Source organism: Herpailurus yagouaroundi, unplaced genomic scaffold (assembly GCF_014898765.1).
Source record: "Herpailurus yagouaroundi ecotype Mexico unplaced genomic scaffold, PumYag 77, whole genome shotgun sequence".
Lineage (NCBI taxonomy): Eukaryota > Metazoa > Chordata > Mammalia > Carnivora > Felidae > Herpailurus > Herpailurus yagouaroundi.
Window position 1 is genome coordinate 2,673,933 of NW_024412388.1, and position 25,980 is coordinate 2,699,912.

The 25,980-nt window shown below is 49.9% G+C and overlaps 2 long non-coding RNA genes across 2 annotated transcripts; both read right to left on the minus strand.

Moving 5' to 3' along the window:
- Positions 1–6,199: 6,199 nt before the first annotated feature.
- On the minus strand, positions 6,200–7,900 carry LOC121018041 (uncharacterized). The gene is made up of 2 exons (XR_005785000.1): positions 7,174–7,900; positions 6,200–6,911 (listed from the first exon to the last, which is right to left on the minus strand). It is a non-coding gene; the product is annotated as an uncharacterized LOC121018041 (long non-coding RNA).
- A 1,421-nt stretch (positions 7,901–9,321) lies between these two features.
- On the minus strand, positions 9,322–23,727 carry LOC121019719 (uncharacterized). The gene is made up of 4 exons (XR_005785747.1): positions 19,172–23,727; positions 11,601–11,724; positions 10,199–10,434; positions 9,322–9,743 (listed from the first exon to the last, which is right to left on the minus strand). It is a non-coding gene; the product is annotated as an uncharacterized LOC121019719 (long non-coding RNA).
- Positions 23,728–25,980: the final 2,253 nt, after the last annotated feature.

Here is a 25,980-nt window from a genome sequence, read left to right on the forward strand (position 1 = left end):
ACCTGTATTTGTCAGAGACTCAAAGCCAGGCAGGGGAGGAGGAGAGCTTCATGGGGGAGCAGGGAGGTTGTGGGCCTGGAAAAACTGGAGGTGGCCAACTTCAGAGGATGAGTGTCCCCTGTGATGAGTTAGGTGAGTGCATATGGCTTTCTGTGGTTGGCCCTGAGTTGGGAGAGGGAGCAATTGTCAGGGAAGCTGGCAGTTCCTGACCACATCCTGGCCATTTGGGGCTGATTGCTGAGGTTTCAGTGGACTTCTTTCTTGGACTTGTTGCTGAGGGCTGTGGGCCAGAGTTCTGTGTTCCTCCATGGTCTGGTTGTTGTCTGGTTTCAGTCTCACTGCCCACCGATTTGGATGCCTGTACTGTCTGGTATCCCAAGCTTCAGATAGGGACTCTATTGACCTGCAGAAATTTCCACCTGGGTGCCCTCAAGTACCTTACACTCAGTATCATCTGCCATCCTTCCAAATCTGACCCTTTCTATGTCCCGATCTCAGTAAAGTCCCTTGTCCATCACTGCTCAGTCCTGATATTCTGTCCCTGCCTCCTTCCCTGCCCTCCCCAATCAAGCCTTCAACACCAGGCCCTGCTGAACTCTCCCTTCCTCATATCCCTCCTGACCCCATCCCTCTCTCTCTTGGCTCTCTGTCTTCATCATCACCCAGGAGCCTGATGGCAACTTTCACCTGAACACCTAGGCCAGGTCTCCTTGACCCAATGGGTCTCCCCTCCCCTCCCCCCCCCAAATCTAGTCTCCCAGGTAAGGGGGCACATATCCCAAAGTGCAAACCCAATGTGTTATTGTCCTGCCCCACACCCCACTTAGTACATTAACCCTCACATGGCAGGGTGGCAGGGGACACTCTCGCTGCTCAGGAACTTCACCTGCACAGAGGTTGGGGCTGGGGGTGGGTTTCCTGAACCTTCTCTTTCCCACCTGTTTGGGTGTGGATGATGTGGATGAAAACTCCTGCTCCTTTAAGAAGTTTGGAGGGTCACCCTCTGAGACCCCTCCCACTGATCTTGTGGAGCCCCACAGTGTGCACTGTTCCAGATGTTACATTATAATGGCCTCATTAGGAAGCCTGCCTCTGGTATTAGGCTGTGAGCTCTCTGCTCTTGGGTGCCAGATAAGTCCCATTCACCACTGAAGTCCCAGCATCCAGCATGGGGTCTGGACAGGAATCCGTAATGGGCATTCAATAGTTACCTGTTGAAAGAATGGGGCCAGTTTCCAACCCTCCATACCATTGTGGCACCACCCACCAGCCTGGGTTATAGCCAAATGGGTGAAGTGCATTTAGAGCTCTGGGCACCTTGTTATCAATTAGTGAGAGCCTGGTGCTGTGCATTTGACCCCTGACACCATAAGCAGCCTACCTGGGCCACGACCAGATGCCACTGTCCCTCCACAAAGCCAGGAGCAACCACTGGCATCAGCAAGGATCATGCTCCAGAGTGAGAGGATGGACAGCTGTCTGGTGGAAGGCAGATAGGAGCCTACCAACCCGGGTCCTACTCCTGGCAGATCAACTCCAGAAAGAGGGCAACGTTTGCCCTACAGATGGGGGGAGAGGGGACTGAAACAAAAATATGAAATGCTCTGTGATTGCTGTGTGTGGGTTAGGTGAACATTATTCCCCTTCTGCGTGTAAATGTTTTGGGCTTTTTTGGTGAGCTAAAATTCACATAGCATAAAATTAATCATTTTAAAGTGAACAATTCCACATTTAAATAAAACCATGACATTCAGTGAATTCACAATGCTGTCCACCCACTATCTACTTTCCAAAACATTCTTATCACCCCGAAAGGAAACTCATACCCATTAGCGATCACCCCCAGCCTTCCTCTCCCCCCAGTCTCTGGCAATCACCAATCTTGTCTCTGTCTCTAAGGACTGACCTGACCTATTCTGGATGTGTTATATACACACATGGCCCTTTGTGACCGGCTGCTTTCATTTAGCATAATGTTTTCAGGCTTGTCACATTGTAGTGTATGTCAGTGTTGAATTTCTTTTATGACTGAGCAATATTCCACGGTACGGACACCCATGTTTCAACTTATTGGTCCACTTGCCCATCAGTGGGGTTTGGGTTCTTCCCACCTGTGGCTGTTGTGCAGAGTGCTACAGGTGTTAATTTTATGTTTGCATAGATATGAAGACAAAGTTGCAGCTGGGTCCCACAGAGACACTACCGTCTCTGGGCACACATAAGGAGGAGGAGCAGGGATGTCCTGGATCCCCTTACTCCCTTATCTTGCCAATAGCATCTTTCCTCATTTATTTGACACAATGGCCTGCTGCACTGTATGACATTTCAACAAAGGGGTACCCTCCCTTAAAAGGATGCCTGAAACCCTACTTCTCTCCATCTCTCTTTGTCAGTCAAGGAAGCTGAAACTTTAAGAACAGTGATGTGCCCAAGGTCAACTGATTCTTTAGTGGCAGAGGTGAGACTGATTTTCTGATTATTTCTTGATCTCTGACTTGATATCAGAGATGTCTCCATAAGTTATACCATTTGCACCCTGCTTTAGTGGCTCTGTTCAGCTCCCTTTCCCTAACCAAGACTACTGGGCTAGTCTACAGATGGCCCCAAGACAATTCACATGGATTTTCTGGGAATCCAGATAAGAAACCTAAACCTCACAACAACTGCATGTATGCATCAAATGCCACTGCCCTTTTATTAGTCATAACAATGAAGTCATAACAATGAAAACACAAGTCCCGGCCTGGACAATGTAAGTTTCAAGGTGGGTTCCATCCATTCAATGAGTAGTTTGTGGTTAGAGTTCTTCCACTTATGGCCAGTATGGGAGGCGTTGAGGGACCCATTCATCAGAGGTATCCAAATAGAGATTGAAGAACCATCTGCCAGGTATGCTGTGTTGAAGGAAGGGGAGGGGATTTTGCCTGGGCCCCCTCTAAGGAGAGTATTATTATAATTCACATTTTGCAAAAGAGGAAAGTGAGGCACAAAAGTTAAGTGTCTTGCCCAAGGAACATGGAAGAACCAGGATTCAAATCTTTCCACTTCCACAGTCTGCATTCTTCCCTGATAGTTGCTTTTCCTCCACAAACCAAGATTATAATTTTTCCCACACTGTTTTCAAATTTGCTTTTTTATTTAACAAATATATATCATGAACATTTTTCCATATATTTGAATATTCTTCAACAGTATAATTTTTAAAGCTGTATAGCATTTGATTATATAGATATAGTATAATTTATTTTACCAAGCCTCTATTCTTCAACATTCAGGTTGTTTCCAATTTTTCAACTGTTATAAATATTGCTGCGAGAAACATCCCAGTAGATAAATCTTTTTGCTTCTCTGTGGTTATTTCCTTCATGTAAAATCTCAAAAGCAAAGTTGCTGGGTCAGAGACATACCATTTTAAAGCTGCGCACATATTTACAAGGCTTACTGTGAATTCTTATGATCAAAACCATTCGTAAAACCTGTGTGAATTACTGTATCAAACTAGCATTTACTGAACCTGATGTAGTGATAAATTAGGCTTCTGTTTGCATTTGAATTCTGGAAGTGAATGGAGGCAGAAATGATTAGAAAAATATACCTGTGACTAGAAAACAAGAATGTTAATATAAGCCCAATTATTCTTCTTGCTGGCTTGAGCTGATGAATAAGATAATGATGATGGCAGTGACGATGATGGTGATGATGGTGATGGTGATGATGATGGTGGTGAGGGTGATGATGGTGGAGGTGATGGTGGTGATGATGATGGTGGTGAGGGTGATGATGGTGGTGATGATGGTGATAATGATGATGATGGTGACAATAGTGGTGATATTAATAAAACCATTTCAGGAGGTTTTAGCAAATGCCACCTATTTATACTCAAAGCTTTATATATGTGTGTCTCATTTAATCCTCTCAGAAAACCTATGGGGTCCAGGACCATCACCTTTGGCAGATTGCTAATTATATCCCAGCATCTATTTCCTCCTTTTTCTTTTAGCAGTAGAACTCTGCTGTGGTATTGTGATTTATAATAAGAAACATATACTTGGTCTTCATCCCAGTTCCTGGCCCAGAGCTCTTAAAACCCCAGGAATTTCCTAAGTGATGAATGATAAAGGTGTCTTTTGTTATGTTAATGAGGTGGCTTTTGGAAAAGTTCCTAGGTTATCAAAAGATGCTAAGGGAACCAACCATGAGTGGGAAGTTGAAACTTTCCTTCCTACCCCTGCCCTCCTGGGAGGGGAGAGGGGCTACAGGTTGAACTGAACATCAGTGGCCAACAATTGAATCAATCATGCTTATGTCATGAGGCCTCCATAAAAAACCCAAAGTGTTGAGGTTTGGAGAGCTTCCAGGCTGATAAACACATCTGCGTGCCGGGAGGGTGGCACATCTTAGTTCCCCGAGGACAGAAGCTCCTGCTTTGGGGACCCTTTTGGACCTCTGCCCCAAATAGTTTGCCATTTGGCTGTTCATCTGTATCCTTTATAATATTCTCTGTAATAAACTAATAAATGTAAGCAAATGTTTCTCTGAGTTATTTGAGGCACTGTAGAACATTAACCCTTGAGGAAGGGGTCATGGGACCTCTGATTTATAGCCAGTGGGTCAGAGGCACAGGTGACACTCTGGACATGCAACTGGCATGTGAAGTGGGGGACAGTCTCGTGGGACAGAGGCCGTTGCCCATGGGGTCTGGTGCTATCTCCAGGGAGTGCAGAACAGAACCAAACTGTAGGACATTCAGCATGTGTGGCATCACCTGTGCTTCTGACTGACTGGGGATTATTGAGAAGTGTGAAGAAGAACCCCGGTCTCCAAATGAGCCCTTAGAACAGAGCTACCTACCTGAGAATGGTTGTATGAGAAAAAAGGGAACATTTGTCTTGTTGAAATCATTGCGGGTTTGGATCTTCTTGTTAGAGCAGCTGACCTTATTTTATATTTTTAAATTTTTTTTTAATGTTATTTATTTTGGGAGAGAGCGCCAGACAGAGAAGCAGAGAGAATCCCAAGCAGGCTCTGTGCTGTCAGTGCAGAGCCTGATGCAGGGCTCAATCTCATGAACCATGAGATCATGACTTGAGCAGAAATCAAGAGTCGGACGCTTAACCGACTGAGCTGTTGAGGCGCCCCTAGCTGAACCTATCTTAAAGATGAAATAACCAGGACTTGGCAAAGAACCCATAGCTAATAAGATGCGGGACAGGGATTAAATCCAAATAGCCAGACTCCAGAATTTGCCCTCTCGGGATTTCCTCAAACTAGTGCCCTAAACCTACTGATGACAATGAGTCACCCCTGAGAGACAAATCCATAAAAGGGCTGGCCAAACTGTAATGCTTCTGGAACAGTTACCCTGGAAATATCAATGAGGCCTCCTTGGAGAAGAAAACCAGGGACAGATGGTTTGACAGAAAAAGAAAAAAAAAAAAAAAGGATAAGGCTTGAAGTTCTGGTGCCACAACCTCCTGGGGACATTACCGGGCTCCTCAGAACATCATCAGTTTTCCCTTCTTTAAACAGGTGACAAGAATGCCTACGTTTCAAAACTCGGAGAAGATTAAGATATGATAGGTAAGGATTTAATGCCAAACCCGACCTGGAGAAATACGTCTTAAATGACGTCTTCTTTTCATGAGTGTTCCTTTTCCATCAAACCACGGGGCTCCCCCTGAAAACTCCCCCTGAGAGAAGCACAGCCCCCGGCACCTGCTGAGGGCGGGTCTCCGAGGCTGGAGCCTGGGGGTCACCCCAGCTTGCACAGGCGGGGAGCCTCATGTCTGGGCCCTGCCGCACTCACCAAGTGCAGGGTCTGAGCTGGCCTGAAAACACCGCGGGCTCCCAGCAGCTGGGGTCCCAGAGCTGCCGCCTCATGACCATCCTCTGGCCGCTGACAGCCGGAGACGGGCAGATCTCAGGAGCCAGAGATGTGGGAGTCTGCCTGCAGCTTTCACTCTCCAAGACAAGCTCGGCCTCCTTTGAGATCCCACCTCCTCCTGCCAGCGCAGTCAAGGCCCTGCCGGCCTCATCAAGGGGTCTGAGGCCCTCAAGACACTCAGAGGCACTCAGGGAATGAGATGTAGAGAAACGAGAGGTGAGGGGGAGGAGAGAAGGCCAAGGGAAGAGGCCATCCTGTTCCCCGATCACTATTTATTATCCAGTGTGAAACAGGAAAATTAAAATGTGCGGCCGCTAGCAGCTTAATTTAATTGAACGCTGAGGAAAAATGAAACTCGGGACAGGGACAGTTAAGGAACAATTTTAAAGATGACTGAGTGGCAGGAGTTATCTTGAACTCCCATGGGAAGGAGCTGTTCATCTGTGTGAAATCGATGCTCGCGGGCAACCTGGGTGCAGGGAAGGCGCTGAGGCCCGGGGAGTGAGGGGGCAGGTGAAGCTGGTCCATCGTCTCTTGCAAGCAGCTCTCAGGATGCGTAGGAGGGAAACCAGACTTCGGCAAGCTCAAAGGCATGTTCCCAGGAAGGGCAGAATGTTCCCGAGGGCAGGGACAGACGCCAGGAAGTTCTGTTGTGCAGAGCCAACCCGGAGTCAGCTGGCCTGCAGGAGCGACGATAAGGCTGTGGGCGCGGGGGGCAGCGGGTGTGGGTGCGGCCGGGCCAGCCGGCTCATCACAGGTCTGCAGAATTGTTTGAGACCCGGAAAAGAAAAAACAAATGGCTCCAAATGGACAAAGAAAAGTGTAAAGTTGGTATTAATAGTACTTCCAAAGCCAAATTAGGATTCTTCCCCCAGGAAATGTGCAAAGCGAAATGTGGTACTGATGGACGGGAGCTGGGGCGGGGGCAGCGTGGGCCCCGGGGGAGAGACGCAGCTCCTGGACGTGGTGGCCGTAAGCGCACACGTGGTGAATCACGTCAGCCTCTCTGGTGCCCCCTTGTCCTCACCTGCAGGATGGGAATGACGAAAACCGCAGGCTATGCTGGGGCTGAGCTGGCCGAGGTTCTGCTTCCGCGTGCGTGCCCGGCGCGGTTGTTGTCAGATGGAAACCCTGGTTTTGGCCCCGGGGATTCCAGAGCCCTTCAGAACTGGCCCCCCTGCACCCACCTCCCCCCGGGGGACTGCCCGGCTCACCTCTGATCTCCTCTGAGGAGTCTCCTGGAAATGATGGCCTTCGATGGTTGGGGCACCACATCCCCGAAAACCTACTTGCAGAACAGATGACGAGCCAACGTGAGGCTTAGTGAGACTCTCCTGTCCTTCGGCGGCCAGGGCATAAGAGGGGCCGCGCTCCAGACACGGGCTGCTTCAGGCGTTACTTCGTTCCACGAGGAGACAGAGCCCAGGAAACAGCTACAAAAGGGCCACCAGAAGGCAGAAAAGGCAGTCTCCCCGCCCCTGGCAAACCGTGCAGGGCTAGCTGGTCAGGGTGGAGCTGGGGTTGCAGGGCCCAGACCCGGGGCAGCTCCTGACGGACGGCACACTTCCGCCCGGGACATCGGCAGCAGGAGGGACGTTCAGAAGTTTGAATCTGTTCCTGTGTTTCCTCCATTGGCCCCTTGGGGGGTTTCCATTTCACCTGGAATGAAAACCGAAGGCTTCTGATGCCGCCCTGCTGTGGGAAGGGGGCCTTGTCCCCACCCTCTGTCCTCTGCTCACCAAGAAGGCTTCCCTGCTGGCCCTTTGGCCCTGCCTCAGGACCTTTGCACATACACTCCCTTCCACTTGGAACTGTCTTCCCACAGGACTGTCCCTTTACCCTCTTCAGGTTTTGCTCAGAAGCCCCCTTTACTGGGAAGCCTTCCCTGATAGACACATTTTGAATCTCAACTTCCCCGACCTCAGCTCCTCACCCCTGATTTTTACTTTCCTTTATAGAAGCACTTTTAAAACAGATGGTATATTTTAGTTATTTATTCTATTATTGTCTGCCTCCCTGACAGAATGTAAGCTCCGTGAGGGCAAAAGTTTTTCTCTTTCTCTCTCTCTCTTTTTATTTGTTTGTTTGTTTATTTATTGTTTATTTAATGTTTGTTCATTTTGAGAGACAGAGAGAGACAGCACGAGTTGGGGAGGGGCAGAGAGAGCAGGGGACACAGAATCCGAAGCAGGCTCCAGGCTCTCAGCGCAAAGCCTGACGCGGGGCTCGAACCCACGAACTGTGAGATCATGGCCTGAGCTGAAGTCGGATGCTTAACTGACTGAGCCTCCCAGGCGCCCCTCTCTCTCTCTCTCTCTCTTTCTCTCTTTTTAAACTTTTATTTTCCCAGAATTTAGGACAGTGCATGGCATATGGTGGTTAATACATACCAGTCGAATGAATAAACACCCTTGAACTTTTGTCCCCAAGACAAATCCTGTTCTTCTAAACACATTGGCAACGAGCGTTCCCCACCTCTGTGGAGAAGGGCCGTGTTTGGTCATCAAGACCATCTCTGTGGGTCAGGAATTCCCGCCCAGGAAGGCATCCTTGGAATGTCAGAGAGAGTAGAGCCAGCCAGGTTGGGGGGGAGGGTGGGTGGCAGGGCTCCCATGGAAAAGGCCCTCGAACTCCAGCCTGGGGTAGACAGGGCACACAGTGGTGCGGGCTTGTGCAGGAAGGAATCTTACCGTCACTGAAGACAAATGTGCCCAAGCAGGATGGGTCCTCAGGTCCCTGTTCCCATATGGTCCGGAGCTCCTTGGCCACACCGGGCAGGGAACAAACTCAGGACAGGCTGTGCGGGTGGGGAGCCCCGGGACCCCCAGCTGAGGGGGGTGAGCAGGGACTCCACTGGACAGCTGCCCACAAGCCCAGGCAGGGGTGGGACAAGCTCAGGGGGCTGCCTGAGCTGGGACCCAGGGAGTTGATTTGACACAGGGTGGACGGCGGCCAGTAGGGGACAGAGGGATTCTAGAGAAATGCATGCGGCCACCCAGTCCAGAGGGTTAAACACAGGGCAATGCCAGAAAACCAAAGGTCCCATCAGGGGGGGATTCTAAACGTTGGAGCAAAACAGTGTCCTGGGCAGGCCCAGGGTGGCCTCTGGAGGTGTCTGGGAGGGAAAACGTTCCTCCCGGCCCTCCAGCGTTGGGATCATCACCCATGACCCCTTCCGGACCGGGCTGGTGGGCAAGGCTGTCACCGTAGCTCCAGGGCAGCTGACCCTCCAGGGGTTAGCCGAAAAGCCACGATGACAGGAGACCTAAAGACTCCTGCGCTGTCTTGTCATCTCTGGGCCGCAGTGGCCCAGCTCTGGGCTTCCCTGCTCTTGGCACACATGTGTGCCCACCACCCGGCAGGGAGGCCCCCACATGCTAGCCCCCTGGCTGGACAGCTGCCCCCGCCCAGCCCTCAGCCTCACAGTCTTCACCCCGTGCTGGCTGGCTGCTCCCGTGGGTCGCCCCAGGAGCCCCGCATGGCCAGGTCTTCCTGCTGGCCTGTGATGCGTGTGGCCGCTGGAAGCTGCCGTCCGTCTCCTCTGTCTGCTGTTAGCGCCGTGCGTCTGCTTTGGGTCGGGATCCTTCCTTCACTGGCAGGGTGACCAGGAGGCCTTCAGAGAGCTTGCAGAGCGAGGTAACAGCAGACTGACAGCGAGGCTGCTCCCCTGACCTGCTTTCTCCAAGGAGAGGGGACGAGAGTGACCGGCCTCCCCCACGTGACTCCAGGGCCGCACTCTGCTCCTGCGTCAGCAAGGTCCGGCCACGGCCTCTCCTGCCTGCTCGAGTTTGCGGTTTTGAGGGCAGGACTGGGTTCTCCGCCTTTAATCCTGGCACGGGGTTGGGCGCGAGACTATCGTCTGAATTAGCAAACAAACAATGAAGGCGGAAGCAACTGTCGGACCCCCTGTCCAAGTGCCCTCTGGAGCCCCCACCACTGCGATCTCTGGGGGAGGTTTGAAGTCACTGAAAACAAAATAGCCATAGAAAATGCCAGAAGGGGCTTATATCACCTTTGTTCTCCCAGCTCACCACGATAGCTTACAAACACGCACACACACAAGGGTAAAAATAATTGGATACACTGTACTCCCCCGGGAGGGGGGGCACAGCCTGGTTAAGGAGGGGCAGGCAGGAGGTCGGGTTACCATTGAAACCTGAGGGTGGCCCCTTAGGTGCTGTCAGCCGCCAGAGACAGGAGGTGAGGCTGTAAGGGGGGGCGGGCGCACGAAGCCACAGCGACTGGGGAGCTTCCCAGTAACTGGGAACTGTTGGGAGCAGAGAGCAGATGCGAGAAAAGTGGGAGGTAAAGTACCTGAGCGTTCATTTTTCTCCTGCGTGGGCCCCAGGAAAGATGCGGCGCATTTCCCGACAAAACGTGGCTGGCAATCACAGAAGGTCTGTTGCCTGGCTGGGCGATGGGGCACCGGCCGGGAACCTAATGGGTGGACATCCTTGGGGCATTCAGAAGACGCACAGTGGCTGAGCCCCTAGGCACCTGCCCCAGGGAAATACAGATACGTGCACACAAAAGCGGGCTTTCAGGAGAGGCTGAAGGAGAAAACAAGCCATTCAATCATCCGTAGGCGAATGAATACACGCAAAGGAGGGATATTCAGCCATAAAGAGGAATTTGGATACACAAACAAGGAAGGACCTTGAGAATATGCTGAGTGTGAGAAGCCAAGCACAGAAAAGCCTCAGGACACAGGATTTTCCCTGTATGCACCAAGTCAGATCTATGTGGGTGGGACAGAGGTTAGTGGCTGCCTGTGGCCGGGGGGCAGCGGTAGCTAACAGGCACAGAGTTTCTCTTTGGGGGTGATGCACATGTTTTAAGATGGGTGGGGTGACGGTGGCACAATCCTGTGACTGTGCCAACAGCCATCGGCCTGTGAGCAGGAAAGCCCAGAATTATATGGCGTGTGGATTCTATGCCAATAAAGATATTTAGAATTAAAAAAAGGGGGGGGGGTGCCTGGGTGGCTCAGTCGGTTGAGCATCGGACTTCGGCTCAGGTCACGATCTCACTGTTTGTGACTTCGAGCCCCACATCGGGCTGTGTTCTGACGACTCAGAGCCCGGAGCCTGCTTCGGGTTCTGTGTCTCCCTCTCTCTGCCCCTTCTCCACTCGTGCTTTGTCTCTCTCAAATAAATAAAGAAACATTTAAAATTGGGGCGCCTGGGTGGCGCAGTCGGTTAAGCGTCCGACTTCAGCCAGGTCACGATCTCCCGGTCCGTGAGTTCGAGCCCCGCGTCGGGCTCTGGGCTGATGGCTCGGAGCCTGGAGCCTGTTTCCGATTCTGTGTCTCCCTCTCTCTCTGCCCCTCCCCCGTTCATGCTCTGTGTCTCTCTGTCCCAAAAATAAATAAACATTGAAAAAAAAATTTTTTTTAAATAAAAATAAAATGGAAAGGAAAGGAAAAGGAAAGGGGATCGAGGTCTCCTAAAGTCTCTGTGGTAGCTGTGTGCGTGCTGGCGAAGGAAGGGGGGGTCTGGCTTCCCAGAGGTGCTCCTTGTCCCAAATGTCCACCTCTGCCTTTCTGCTGACTAACAGCCCTGCTTTGGTCCAGGGACGGCAGGTGCCCGGGAACAAACACTCCCGTGCCACGGGTCCTCTGGCAACCCCCTCGGTGCTCAGGTGACACATTCTGGCCGATGGGTTTTGGGAGAAAGTCACTGGCATACAGGGGTCCCTTCCCAAGTGAGAGACTAACCAGAATAAGGAAGGCTCTGGTTCTTGTGCTTTTTTTTTTTTCTGCACAAAACGTGGACGCGACACCAACTATCTTTCCATTGCTCATAACCTGTCCGCTCCGTGCTCTTGGAGGCGGGGGAGTCCTGGGGAAGGGAGAGGACAGGGTCTCCACTGCAGACCTCAGCACCCCTCCCTGCAGCTCTTGTGGGAGTAGCAATACCTCAAGGACCATGGTCTCATTTCCCACTCCCCAAAGCTGGGCCTGGCCCTACGGATCCCCCCTCCCCTTCCCCTGCCTGCACGCCCTAAGCTGTTGTATTTATGGCACCAAACAGAGGAAGCAGCGGCAGAGGTGGCTGGAGGAGGGGCACAGGGCCCTGGGGTCCCTTCCCGACTCCTTCGCGACAGGCCGTGCTGGGCAGGCTGGCGTGCCGGAGCAGTGGGACAGGAACTCGTGGATCACAGCTGTGAGCCTGCTGCATCCAGGAAGCTGGGGTCCTGGGCAGCACCAGGGACAAGTGTGAATAACTCCAACTGAAGTGACAAACGCTGTCCTGGTGAATGAGCGCTAACATTGGAACACCTAGGGCTCGCTCGCCGGACCACAGCCGTCCTGGACGGGCTGGGACTAGACTAAGAGGAGAGAACATGTCTCTGGGAGCTGGTGCCTCACTTGAGTGTCCAACCATGTTCTGACCTTGGGAGAAAGAGTCCTTTCCTCAGTACACTGGAGTCCTTGCCCCCGGGACCTCAGAATGTGACTGTATCTGGGGTTCTGGTCTTTAAAGAGGTGATGAAGGTAACAGGAGATCATAGGGTGTCAGGTGAAGGAGAGGAGGGGATGGGGACACAGACACATCCAGAGGGACGCCGTGTGAGGACACGGGGACAGGACGGCGGTCCACACGCCAGGGAGACAGGCCTGGGAGGAACCGAACTGCTGACGCCTTGATCTGGGCCCTCCAGCCTCCAGGACTGTGGGTGGGGAAACAAATGTCTGCTGTTCAAGCTCCCAGCTGGCGGTACTTGGTGCGGCAGACCTCACACGCCGATGCGGGGGGTATAGAGAAGCACTGAAGGGTCTCCAAAGGGGACCGCACCCAAAGCGAACATACCCCACAGAGTCAGAGGCCGTGAGCTCAGGGTTCCAGCAGAGACCACAGAGGAATCCAACGCCGAGTCCCCACCTGCACCCATGTGCCCCCAGCCCTGTCTAATGTGGTCCGGCTTTGCTTCCTGTCGGTCTAGGAAATTTGGAGCCATGAGTCAGGGCCCCTAAACCAGCCCCGGTGTTTGCAGCCCACCTGAGCCAAGCCAGGTCCCGGAGGGAGGTCCGCGATGGAATGAATCACCATGTCCCAAATCGAATGACCTTCCAGAGGACCGGGCAAGGGGTAAACGGAAAGGAAATCGCCCATCAATTGTTTGGAGAGCTGGGGGTGGGGGGCTTACAATGCCGATTCCAAAATAGCATTTGTGACACAAAATACCATTTGTGACATGTTTTCAACCCCATCAAAGAGGAGGGGTTCGGGGGGAACCGGGGGGGGGGGAGTAAAGAAGAGAATTCATGTGACGGAACCAGTCTGTTTTCACGCATCGTGTTTCTGACTATAAGGTAGCAGACAATTCCTTCAGAGAACTTGGAAAGGACGGCGAAGATCAGGGATGGAGGTAAGATTTCTCACGAACCCACCGAAGACGGCGATGTGTTTGGGTGCGATCCGCAATCTGGATAACCTGTGCACGTTCCCGTCACTGAGAATCATGGTGTGAGGACGTCTCTGCCTCGTGATGAAAATAATTCCTCCGAACACGGGCTCCGCATCTTCGCAACAGCCCGTCCGTGATGGAGCCACAGTAAATGCTTCGTCTGTTTATAGGAAGGAGGTTCCTCCTCCGTCTAGGTAAGAATGCCGTTAGCGTATTTGTGGTTGGAACTTCACGAGCACCTCTGATCTGTCTGGCAGGGCTGTTCCCAGAGCGGGAGTCGCTGAGCGGCGGATGCTGTCGGGCGCCTCACTCACACGGTCAGAGCACTGATTTGCCCAAGCAAACTCACGGTGTGTGACCCCACCGGGCACACTGTCTGCGGCCCCTCAGCGGACAGCACATTGACATCATGAGTGTGCCATGCACCCCTGCTGGCCGTCCTGCTCGCGACCATTGGGTCACGTGAGAAGGGAACAGGATATCTGATTTTTGGTAAACTGTTGTGGGTTTCCTTGGGCTGCCGTGACAAAGTACCAACACCCGCGTGGCTTAAAAGACAAGATTTTATCTCTCCTGGTTCTCGAGGCTGCAAGTCCGTCTATTCTCCCCTGGTTCTGGGGGCCGGAAGTCCAAGATCTGGCTGCTGACAGGGGCATGCTCTCTCCACGGGCTCCAGGGTACCATGCTTCTCGCGTCCTCCAGCTTCCGGTGGCTCCTGGCATTCCCTGGCTTGTGCATGTGTCACTCTAGTCCCTGTCCCGGTCTTCACTGGCTGTCTTCCCTCCGTGTGGTCTCTTCTTAGAGGGACACCAGTAACTGAATTAGAGCCCGCCCTAATCCATCATGACCTCATCTTAGCTTGATCCCATCAGCAAAGATCCTGTTTCCAAATCAGGTGCCATTCACAGGCACCAAGTGTCAAGGCTTCATCATATTTTTCAGGGGGGACACACGTCAACCCCGCAAAAGCTGTCTGGTGATCTCGCCAGCGCTCTAAAGGAAGAACTCGCTTTGCTGTGTCACCCAGACCTTAGCACAGCTGGGAGGTGCCAGCCAGAAAATCCCACCGCTGGCATCTGGACTGCAGGAGGCCAGCAGGAACTGGGGAAACCCGTCTTATTACCTCGCTAGTCCCCAGAAGGCATGCCTGTATTTAAATCCACTTAAAACCAAGCTACCACAAGCTTTCCAGATGATATCCAGAAGGGAGGGTCTGCTCTAAGGAGTAGATAAGAATGATGTGCACTGAACACATGAATTATGAGTATGTAAATGATGCTCCAGAAGGAGAGAAGGAGGAGGAGAGAGAGGAGGTGAGGGATTCCTTCCCCTTCCTGGGGCACTATGGGAATCCTGATCAGTGCATTCGCTGCTTTGGGGGACATTCGTCACAGACTACACAGGGGGAGCTGGTGCCTGTGCAAATAAAGAGGTGCTCTCAGGGAGGTCAAATGTATGCATTTCAACAACGCCAGCCTCCAGGCTTCTCTCTGAACCAGCCCAGGAATCTGATCTTCCCACCAAACCCATCCGCAGATCTAAGGGAAGTAAGGATAGACATCAGATGCTGACCTTGGTGCAGAGCCTGTCCTGCACATGCCCCCCGCGCCCCCCCCCGGGGAAACAGACCTCACAGAACGGCTGCATTTTGCCTGGACTTTATTGTGGGCCAGCTTTCTCTGCAGCAACATTTGCCCTGTTCAGGGAACTACAGGTGTCACACACACCGTGCCTTTTGTGAAACCGAGATGCACAGCCGGCAAGCACGTGGGTTTGGAATGGGCGGCCCTGGCCTCCCTTCTCTGCTCCCCAGAGACGTCTCTGGTCCGGGTTGGGTAAAAGTCACTCACCAGCAGCCTCCAAGCACATTTGGGACCCAAGCCATTTGCCACACGTTTAATTTGCAGCTGGAGCAGCCAATTCATAATTCAAATGTTACTGCCCTAAATTGCACACACATTTGAGCAGAGTGGAGATGGAGAGATTTGGGTGCTTTTAAAGAAAACCCATAAAGCCCCCATTTCTTTCCTATTCTAGTGAGTTCTGCTCTCCTGAGCAACTTTTCAGCTCCCTGAGAATAGCATGTTTTGAGCAAAAGGAGACTGCACAAATGAAAGAAGAAAATTAAATATGAAAATTTAATTAAATCCCTCTTTGATCATTCTTCCTAGAACTGATGGAGGGGCTGTTGCCACTTAGCCACAAATAAGATAACCTCGAAGGCTAATTAGAATAGGGGACTGGCCTCTGAGGTGGGAGGGAGACGCTTATCACCCGCTCAAATGGGCCATTCTGATGAAAGCGATACTCCGGTCTTCAATTACTTGCCATTTGTCCTTTGTCAAGTCTCATAGATATATAAAGTGTTCTTGGTGCCTCCTATAAGACCTTCCAGCTTTTGTAGGACTCCCCAGAAAGGGCTGGGTGCCGTCTACGGGGTGAAGGGCCTCAGCAGCTACATGGGAAGTTCTGCTCCGTATTTTCCAGGGCTGCGGGGGGGGGGTGGGGTGCGGGTGGGGGGACATAGCCTTTAAAACTAGCCCCACCCCTCCCATACCGGGGGAGCTGCATTCCTGAAGGGAGACAATGACACAGGTAAATGAAGGACCAACAAGTCAGGTGGGAACCGGAAGGCACCCCATGTGGGTTGGGACACTAATGTGGCCCCTGCACTCTGACATCCCATATGACGGTAGTCACCTTCCCAGTTAGATGGAGCTTAGGCCAGTGTAAAAAGTGGGTGTGCATCAGGGCGCTTGGGGGGCTCAGATGTTTCAGCACCTGGCTCTTGATTTCGGCTCAGGTCATGGTCTCACGGTTTGTGAGTTCGAGCCCCATGTTGGGCTCTGTGTTGATGGTGCAGAGCCTGCTTGGGAATTCTCTCTCTCTGCCCCTCCCCTCCTTGTGCTTTGTCCCTGTCTTTCCCTCTCAAAATAAATAAATAAACATGAAAAAAGTCTTAGCAGAAAGTGAATATGCCTCTGTATGCACACATGAACACAGGGGCAAACACAGAGACACATACATGTACACACATATGCACACACAAATAAGTACACACACATATGCACACACGGTAGAAGTCTGTGTCTGGAGAATATCTTCAGGAAGATACCAAAAATGGTTTGTGTGCTGTCCCAAAGTTAGAAGTTTGATGTGAGCCCTACATGTTGGGAAATATGCTAACTTAACAAACTTTGCTCTGGGATGAAAACACCCCCCCCCCCCCCCCCCCCCCTGCTACCCCCGGGGGCAGATAAAGGAAAAGACAGGAAGCTGAGTTCAGGGTCAAACACAGGAAAACATCCCTGATTCAGGCTGTGGCGGCGTGGAATTCCCGATGGCATAATTTATGCGGCGATCAAAGCCTTCCCTGGAACGATTTATGAGGAAGTATTTTGCTAAGCAAATCATGTTGCAAAGGATTTCAGGGGCATTGTTTGAATTATTAACAGAATCCATTGTTTCATGGCGTTTGGGGAAGAACATTTTCATACAACTAATAGGATATTACAAACTATTTTAAACAATTGCTTAAGGATCCTGTCTCCCCTCGCAATTTATTGAACCACGTCTTTGTTTAACTTGCTTGAAAAATTACATAATAATTTTTATTATATTTATATTATTATAAATAGATCTGTCTTCAATTCTTTGAAGTTAATTTTTCATTAACTTTGGACTGGTCTTCTCTCTTTGTAGCCCAAGAGGCAGAGAAGTGCTCCAGTGATCCCTCCATGCGCCAAACCACCCCAAAATTTGCGGCTTAAAACAAAGATTTAATGCTGGTTGTGATTCTCTGAGCTGACCAAGCAACATGGTGGCTAGGTTTGCCTGGGCTTACTTGTAAGGGTGGGCTCAGTTCTGGATCTTTTGGGGCCAGGATCAGCTGGGACAGCCCCATGTGGTCTTTTGTTCAGGCTTCTTCCTGGCATGGTGGTCTCAGGAAGCATTTCAAGACGGTGAAGGTAGAAGTTCCAAGGCATCTGAAGGCCAAGGATTCTATAATGGTTAATTTCATGTATGAACTTGACTGGGTCATGGAGTGTCCAGACAGCTGGTAAAACATTATTCCTGAGTGTGTCTCTGGGGATATTTCTGGGTGAAACTAGCATTTGAATGGGAAGAATGAGTCAAGCAGGTGGCACTCCTCAATGTGGGAGGGCATCACCCAATCCGTCGGAAGACTCAAATAGAACAAAATGGCGGAGGGACATTGGACTCTCTCTCTGCCTGACTCCTCGAGCTGGACATCAGTCTTCTGCCCTTGAAATGGAACTAGAGCTTCTCAGGCCCTCAGACATCATCTCTCTGTTTTCTCACTGCTTGTCCTGGGTTTCCAGCTTGCAGATGACAGATCATGGGACTTCTCAGCCATAATCACATGAGCCAGTTTCTCATAATAAATCCCTTTTTTCTTTCTTTCTTTCTTTCTTTCTTTCTTTCTTTCTTTCTTTCATTCTTTTTTTTCTTTCTTTCTTTCTATCACCTACCTACCTAACTACCTGTCTCCTACTGGTTCTGTTTCTAATACAGCTCCTAAACACACATGCCATTTCCACCAAACTCTATTGATTAAAGCAAGTCACAAGATCCCTCCCACCCCCAAACTCAGATTCAAAGAGAGTGGAAATAGACACCAACTCTTGATTGCAGGAGTGGTCTTACTAATCTACTATAAAATATTACTAAAGATTGTTGATTCCTGGGGTGGAATAAAAGAATTGTGGGGGTGTTATGCCCAGAATTCGTGATCCCCAAAGACCATTAGGGAGCCAAGTCCGATGCAAAAGCAAAGAGCCTTTATTCGAGCTAGCTCGAGCTCAATCCCCTACCTGCACCGACGCAGCGGTGAGATACCAGGGAAAGAGAGCGAGTTTCAAAAGGACAAAGGTTTTATTGGGGCCTGGGGGCAGTTGGTGAGGTAATGGCTATGGCCTCAGCCGATTGGCTGGGGAAGGGTCCTGGGGAAGGGTCCGAGTCCTGTTAGGCAGGTGAGGGGGGGTTACTCAAGGGGAGGAGGTGTGGTCAAGGTGAAGGACACAGAACAAGATGGAGTCGGCTGGCGTAGGCCCGCCCTTTCAGGGGGCATTTCCCTTTTCTGGAAGGCAGAAAATATATCAAAGGAAGTCATGCAGGCACCTCTTCAAGAGCAATAGGAAAAGAGATTTCAGATGAATTCTAATAAGCCAGAATGTGGACATTTGACAGAAGGATTCAAATACAATAATTTAAAGAAAAAAATTTAGGTCTTTTTGCAAGAAATGATCTTACATGTCAATTCTTATCTCAAATTCCCTCTGTGAATATTGTCAAATGACTACAGAGGACAGACACGTTGAGCACTTTCTGACATCTTCCTTAGCCACAAAGAACTCCATCCCTAATGCTCCCTCTTGGATCCACTGGTAACAAAGAAATTTGGCTGAGGTCAGGGGTGGGCTAATATACTGTATTAGTTTGCTGAGGCTGCTGTAACAAAGTACCACCAACAGGGTAGCTTAAACAACAGAAATGCATTCTTTCCCAGTCCTAGAGGCTGGAAGTCCAAGATCAAGATGTTGGTAGAGTTGGTTTCTCCTGAGGCTTCTCCTAGGTGTGCAGATGGCTGTCCTCTCCCCACAGGGGCCTCATATGGTCATCCTTCTGTGAGTGTCTGTGTCCTGATCTCTTCTTATAAGGACCCACCCATACGGCCTCATTTTAATTTGATGACCTCTGTAAAGACTCTGTCTCCTAACATGGTCACATTGTGAGGTACTGGTGGTTAGAGATTTAACATATGAACACACTCAACATCTAAATTTGGAAGGACACAGTTCAGCCCTCAACAGACACTATCTTCTCTGCTGGAAAAAGTAAATTAGTCAACCTTACCTTCTTCTTTCCTTAGAATTGAAAGGATGTTCACAGTCTGGGGGAGGACCCACAGGTGAGCAGATTGGTTCACAACCTTCCTAGTGATGACAGGGTAGGGGCTACAGCAGCAGTTAGGGTTCTGGTTGACAAGAAACAGACTTCTACCTCCACATTCGGTTTGTACAAAAGTGTTTTGAATTTTTATTTTTATTTGGATGGCTTCATCAAAGCAATAGGATTGACATGCATCCATTTAACTTGGAATAACTTAAAAGGAGTTCGTTAAGCGTCAGAACAGCATGGATGAGCACTAAAACGAACAGAGAATTGTTCTCTCTTTTTCCCTCCTGAACCAGGTCCTCATCACCACCGCTCACACTCTTTCATCCTCTGATATCAAAGACATTACAGGATGGAAAACCCTTTACAAACATTAATTAATTCTCACAATCCTCCTGTGAAGCATGAGGGATCATTTTTTTCTCTCTTTTAAAGAGGAGACCTGAAACCAACAGGCTAAATGACTAACCTGGATGGAAGTTGCCGGAAAGCTAGAAAATGGAATTTGGTTGAAAATTGGGTATAGAAAATTAATTTTGTGTTCCAAGAAGATGGGAAGAAGTACAAGTCTTAGTCCAAAGTGGACAGTTCATGGAAGCAATCAGGTGGAGCAAACAGAGCTCTCAAGATTTGGGGATCAAAGGGATTTGGGATCTGAGTTATCACAGGGAATCTGAAAGATAATCTAGTTGAAAGCTTTCTCATTATCAGCTTCCCAATCCTGCCCTGGGCCATCTGGCCAGAAAGGCACATCCTGATTCTACTCATGATTTAGACCCTCAAATCCAGGGGGTGATATTGGTCAGTGATGTTAAATATCATAGAGATAAGGGCAGATAGATTTTTGAGGGTTCGTTTTGGGGCATTTCAGACCCTAGCTCTCTGTGGGGTGAACGGTAAGCTTACAAGAAGCACGCTTGCTTTCCCCATGCTGATAAAATTCTGTGGCAACTGTGGATTGCAGTTCAGGCACCCTTCACCTCCATCTGAGGACCAGTGGATACGGCAGCCACTGTCACATCCTCCTCCAGACCAGACCGCTTCTGAGAGAGACTTAGATGCTCACAAGGTAGAGAAAGCCTAACTCAAAGTGGCTTAAACAAAAAAGTCAGTACATTGACTCATGCATCTTAAAAACCCATGGTGCCAGCTTCAAGTCTCAGTGATGTCACAAGAACACCTGAGCCAGCTTCAAGTCTCAGTGATGTCACAAGAACATCTGACCTGCTCATTTCCACTTCCCTCTGTCCTGAATTTTTTCTCAGACAACTTTGTTTCCCCTGTGCAGGAGCAATGTTTGATGGCTCTCCAGAACTTTCTAGCCTGGAGGCATTTTAGTACAAGGATGAAGAGCAGACATACTGGCCCTAAACCACTACTTGGAAACTGTCTGATTATGGACAAGTAGCTTCACTTCTCTGTGTCTCATTTTCTTCATCAGTGTAAGGGGATGATGAGAGCTATCTCCCTCATAGCATTGATAGCTGATTAAATCAGCTCATGTGCATTAAATACTCAGCATGGTGGCTTACCCTACATGAGAAAGTGCTCAGCGATGGCCAGCTATTATTATTACTGTTGATGCTGTTAGCTGATTCTTCAGAACTAGAAGCCCATTGGCCCATAAAACATAATGGGGATCAATGGTGAAACTCACATATTGTTCTGGCAAGGAATGAACATTTTCATCTTGAAAGGGCTAAGAATGTGGGTGCTAAGGCAGGCTGTGTTCCATCAGAGTGGCCCAAGCCTACAATTTCCTGCTCTGTGGCTATAGCTCCATCTGTTAAATGAGAATAATTGTACCTACTTTGTAAGGAGATTGATATTTAGAGAGTGACCAAATGTGAAAAGTTTAGAACAGCCCCTTGTCTATGACAAAACTCCAATAGTGTTACTAACAACAGTTTACAAGCTTTTCCATACATGTCGTTGGAGAAAACTAGTCATTCTTCTCTTGCTGGCACTGTGTTCATTTGCACATTCCTGGCTGTGGACCTCCCATGAGTCCAGTCCCGTGCTGAATGCTAAGCCCACTAGGGGCAAGGTAAAAAAGACATATTCCCTGCCCTCCAGAATAACAAAACTCACAAATGCTGAGCACTTAATGCATTATGGGCACCATTCAAGTTCTTTACATCAATGGCATTTCATCTCTTTGATCACGATTTTCATTTCCAGCATTTCCATTTGGACCTTACTTATACTTTACTTCTCTCTGCTGAAATTCCCCACGCATTTATGCATGTTGTCTACCTTTTCATTAGATTTCCTAATATATTAACTATAGTTATTTTAAAGGCCCTGTCTGATAGCTGCAAACCATAGGTCACTTCTGGGTCTCGTTCTATTACTCTTCTGTCTCTTGACAATGGGGTGTTTTATTCTTGCTTTTTTGTGTGTCTCACAATTTTTTTTAAATTAAATTACAGAAACTGTGTGTAGAGAAACAGTGGACAGTGAAGTAAATAGTATTTTACTCTCAGAAGTGAGATTTACTTTTTTCCTGTAAGGCCATAGATGTAAGAGATTGAGGCAACCTGGTCAAGAGTTGAGTTGGGTTTTATTGTTGCTATGGTTACCTTTAGTGAGCCTGAGAGCCCAAACTCCTCCTTTTGTGGGCTACTATTACCTTGTGCCCCATCTCAGCCTCCAGTGATTTCTCCCTGCCTGTATCATGGAGGAGGCACCCTTCCCACGCTCTGTCCTCTCTCTGTGGCACACTGCCATTTCTTGTTGCCTGTTCAAGATGATGGTGTGGGTATGGACTGGCTGTTCCTTCTTCTCCAGTCTTAGGCAGGCACTGTGAGGCTGGGCCTGGGGGCAAGGGAGGGGGTTCCTATACCCCTTGATCCTCCTCCCTCCATAGCATACCCTCTGCCTTGTACCTGTGTGGGGGGGTCTTGGGTAGGAGAGCATCTCCCATCTATCCCCCAGGGATGGCAGACCTCTGTTGTATACCAGTTTAGGATCTTGGGTCCTACCTAAAGTCTTTTCTGCCCTTCCCTCTTGGATGCATAGCTTTTTTTCTACCCTCTGCATTGATCTACCTTGACTGGGACTGGAGCTGAGGGTTCCTGCTCCCACAGCTCCAGAAGATGAGGGCTTTGTCTCATAAGAGTGAAGGGGATGCCTGGATACCACCAAGGTGGGCATCTCTCCTGGTCTCTTCTTGTCTCCATGACCTTCACAGTGGAAGACCAAGGCAAAGGTCTTGAGAGTTAATATGGATGCTCCTCGTCTCTGGGCTCCCAGATTTTATACTAATCATGCTAGCTCACACTCACTTTTAAGGATTTATTAAAATTTTAGCTATCTTCTTCCCAATCAATTTTATGGTGACCAACCTCTCTTTCTGCATGTTGCCAAGATTAAACAGTTCATGGGCCCCATCTCTTTTCTGTCACCTTTTGGAATGTAGTTCACCTGGTTGCCTTGCCACCTCAGCTCTCTCATAGTTTCAAGAAAGATAGGTTATTATTTGGTTAGATTACCTGGATCTTCCTGCTTTTCAGTGGGGGAATCAATGCTCTCACACAGCTTTGTCTTTCCTAATCAAAGGCAGAACTTTTCACAGCTAAATACAAATCTATAAGGTCAACAAATCTTTGAGGTCACTATTCTCATGACTCCCATTATACAGATGGAGAATTGGAGTCACTGAGATGTTCAATTACTTGCCCAAGGTAGCCAGGATCTGATGGGGGACCCCAGACAGGCTGGCTCTGGAGGGCACACATCACTGAACACTACACTGTGCTGCTTCTTTGGGGGCATGAAAACAGCCAGAGAGACTTAACAAGCTTCACTTGTTTAGTCAAGTGCCAAGTATGGTTAAAGACAAAGAATTAAATGCAACCCTAGGAAAGAAGCAATGAATCCACCAAAATACAAGTATTCATGTGTATATGGGTCCAAGCTGAGCAGGGAGTTAAAATACTCTCAGCCATGTGTTTGAGTCACATCACCATCCCTGAGTAGCTGAGTGACACTGGAAAAGTTAATTAACCCTTTAAAGCTCTTGTCATGTCATTTCTGTAGTGGACAGAGCATCATTACCTCTATCCTAGAGTTGATTAACTTCTCAGGAAGCCTGGGGAACATCAAGGACCCAGCAGGTGAGTGTGGCTGTGCTTGTTGAATGCAGGTGCATGATGAGAATATTACCCTTCAGGCCAAAGATAAACACAAAGATGCTGAACTATCTCCAGATGTAACAGACTCACTCCAATGATGCCTGTATGCTTGCTGCACTGATAGCTCATGATGAATATGGCGAATATTCATGCAACAATTATTACTTGAGCGTCTGCTATATCCCCGTGGCTGAAAGGCTTGGGGATATAACAGTGAAAAAGGCAGAAATGGCCTCTCCCTATGAAGCATACATTCCAGCAGGGGAAACAGATGATAAACAGATCAACACATAAATTAGAAAATACCAAGAGTTACTAAGAAAACAGAAGAAGATTCCATAGACTGGATACTTGTGTTTCTCCCCAAATTCATATGTTGAAATCCTAATGCTGGATACAATGATGCTAGGTGGTGGGGCCTTTGGGAGGTGATTGGGTCGTGAGAGTGGAGCCCTATGGATGGGATTAGTGCCCTCGTCGGAGACCCCAGAGAGCTCCCTTTGCCATCCCACCATGTGAGAACACAGCAAGAAGATAGCTGTCTACGAGCCAGGAAGCGGGTTTTTACCAGACACCAGATCTGATGGCACCCTGATCTTGGACTTCTAGCCTCTGGACCTGTGAGCAAGAAATGTCTACATGAGCCCCTGGTCCGTGGCAGGGTGTGACAGCAGCCTGAATGGACTGAGATGAGGTGAGGAGGTGGGGAGTGGAGTTGGGGCAGTGGTGAAGGTACATCTCCGTAGGAGTTCCAGGAAAGCCCATGTAAGGAGGTGGTTGAGCTGAGCCTTGGGTGAAGAAGGACGCATCTCTGCCCCCCTAGTGCCACCTTGCCTGTCACAGTGACTGGCTTGCTGTCTATCATGCCCCACGTCCATTTTCTCCTCTTGATCTCTGCACTTGCTGTTTTCTCTGTCTGGGTTTCTGGTTCCTACAGCTGCCTGCCTGCCTCCTTCTTGTCACTCAGGACTTGGTGTCATCTCCCGCACAAACCTTCCGTGACCTCCCGACCCAACCGTCTTTCCTCACAGCCCAGATAGCCTCTGTCACCTCTTCTGCTTTATTATTTCACAGCACTTCTCACTCTCTGCATCTACCCTGCCCGCAGATTGATTTACTTGTTCATTGTCCATCTGCCCCCTAGCTCTGAGGACACATGGGAGATGGACTTTGTCTGGCCATGTACCACTGAACCCAGAGCTGAGCTTGGAGCATCCCCCGTTGGGAGATCTTGACCAGACACATGACCCTGCACACACTGCACATGTGGAGTTGCCAGCAGGCATGGCTCGCAGAGGCTGAACTCAAGCAGATCTGCTTCTGATGGCCTGGGAGGGGGCAGCGATTGGACCAGTCTGGAACATCAGACCACCAGTCATGTTCTCTGTCTGCCAGCGGGCAGTGAGCTCAGTGTGAGCGGGGAGGGGGAATGCTCTGAGGAGCCTGCCATTAAGAGTGACAACAAAGGACCAGCAGAGCCAGACCTCAGTGGGTGTCAGCTCCCTGCCCCCACCCCAGCCAGGCAGGAGCAAAGTGCCCCGATTCCCCCCAAGGTACCAAGTCCCACGGGCAGGAGCTGACTGCTGTTGAATATGACGATGTGAGACTATCTTTGCACAGACTGGAAAATGACAGTCAAGACCACAGCACTTGGTGGCCCATTACACAAAGCTGATCCAGATTAAAGCCTGCCAACAGTTCCCGGAGGTGTCATGTGACTGAGAAGGCAGTTCCCATTGGTTCTGGAGGTGTCACGTGACTGAGAAGGCAGTTCCCATTGGTTCTGGAGGTGTCATGTGACCCAGAAGGCACTTCCCACTGGTTCCCAGAGCTGTCATGTGACTGAGAAGATGGCGCCTCTTGGGTTCTAGGGTCTGTGAGGACGGCGGCCCCACTTGCTGAGCCTCAGAGGTGGGGATGTACTGACTGACCCCTGGCGGTGGTTAGGGGTGTGTTTCTGATTGGGCTCAGTCCTGGGATTCACTGCGAGCCTTGATAACAAGCTACTCAGCCGGTACTCGGACCGTTGCCCGCCTGTGTACCACGTGGCTGGTGTTTGCGTCCCTTATGCTGAGGCAACCGCAGGGAACAGCTTTGGCACACCCGCCACTCGAGGGCCTCATACGCCCACCAGAGCCTTCGTCGTCTTCCAGTCTTGTGTCCACGATAAAATGTCAAAAGAAAAAAAGGAAGCCGATGTCTGATATTACTACTTTGAACTTTCTTAGCTACAGTCTCTGGAAGCATGACATTTACGGGGAAAAAGGATCAGAAGGAGGGGGTAACCCTGAGCGTATTGTTCATCATCTTTATCTCTGGGATTTCCGCTTTAATCTTCTGAGCGCCCTTGCACACCAGGAGTCTGGGCCCCGCCTGTGGTTGTCGGTCGCTGCATAACAATCCACTCTGCAACCAGAGAGGCTCAGAATCTTGTTCCTCAGACTTTTCTGGAAGACTTCAGCTGGGGGTCTGTCTCCGGTCCACAGGAGTGGCCAGAGCCCTGGTGGGGCCAAAGCCCTGAGGTTTGATCTCACTCCACCGTGACTGCGTCCAACAGGCGGCTTGGGCTTCCTGCAATACAACAGAGCCGGGGCGGTCAGCTTGATTGCAAGGTGACTGGCTTCCCTCCCA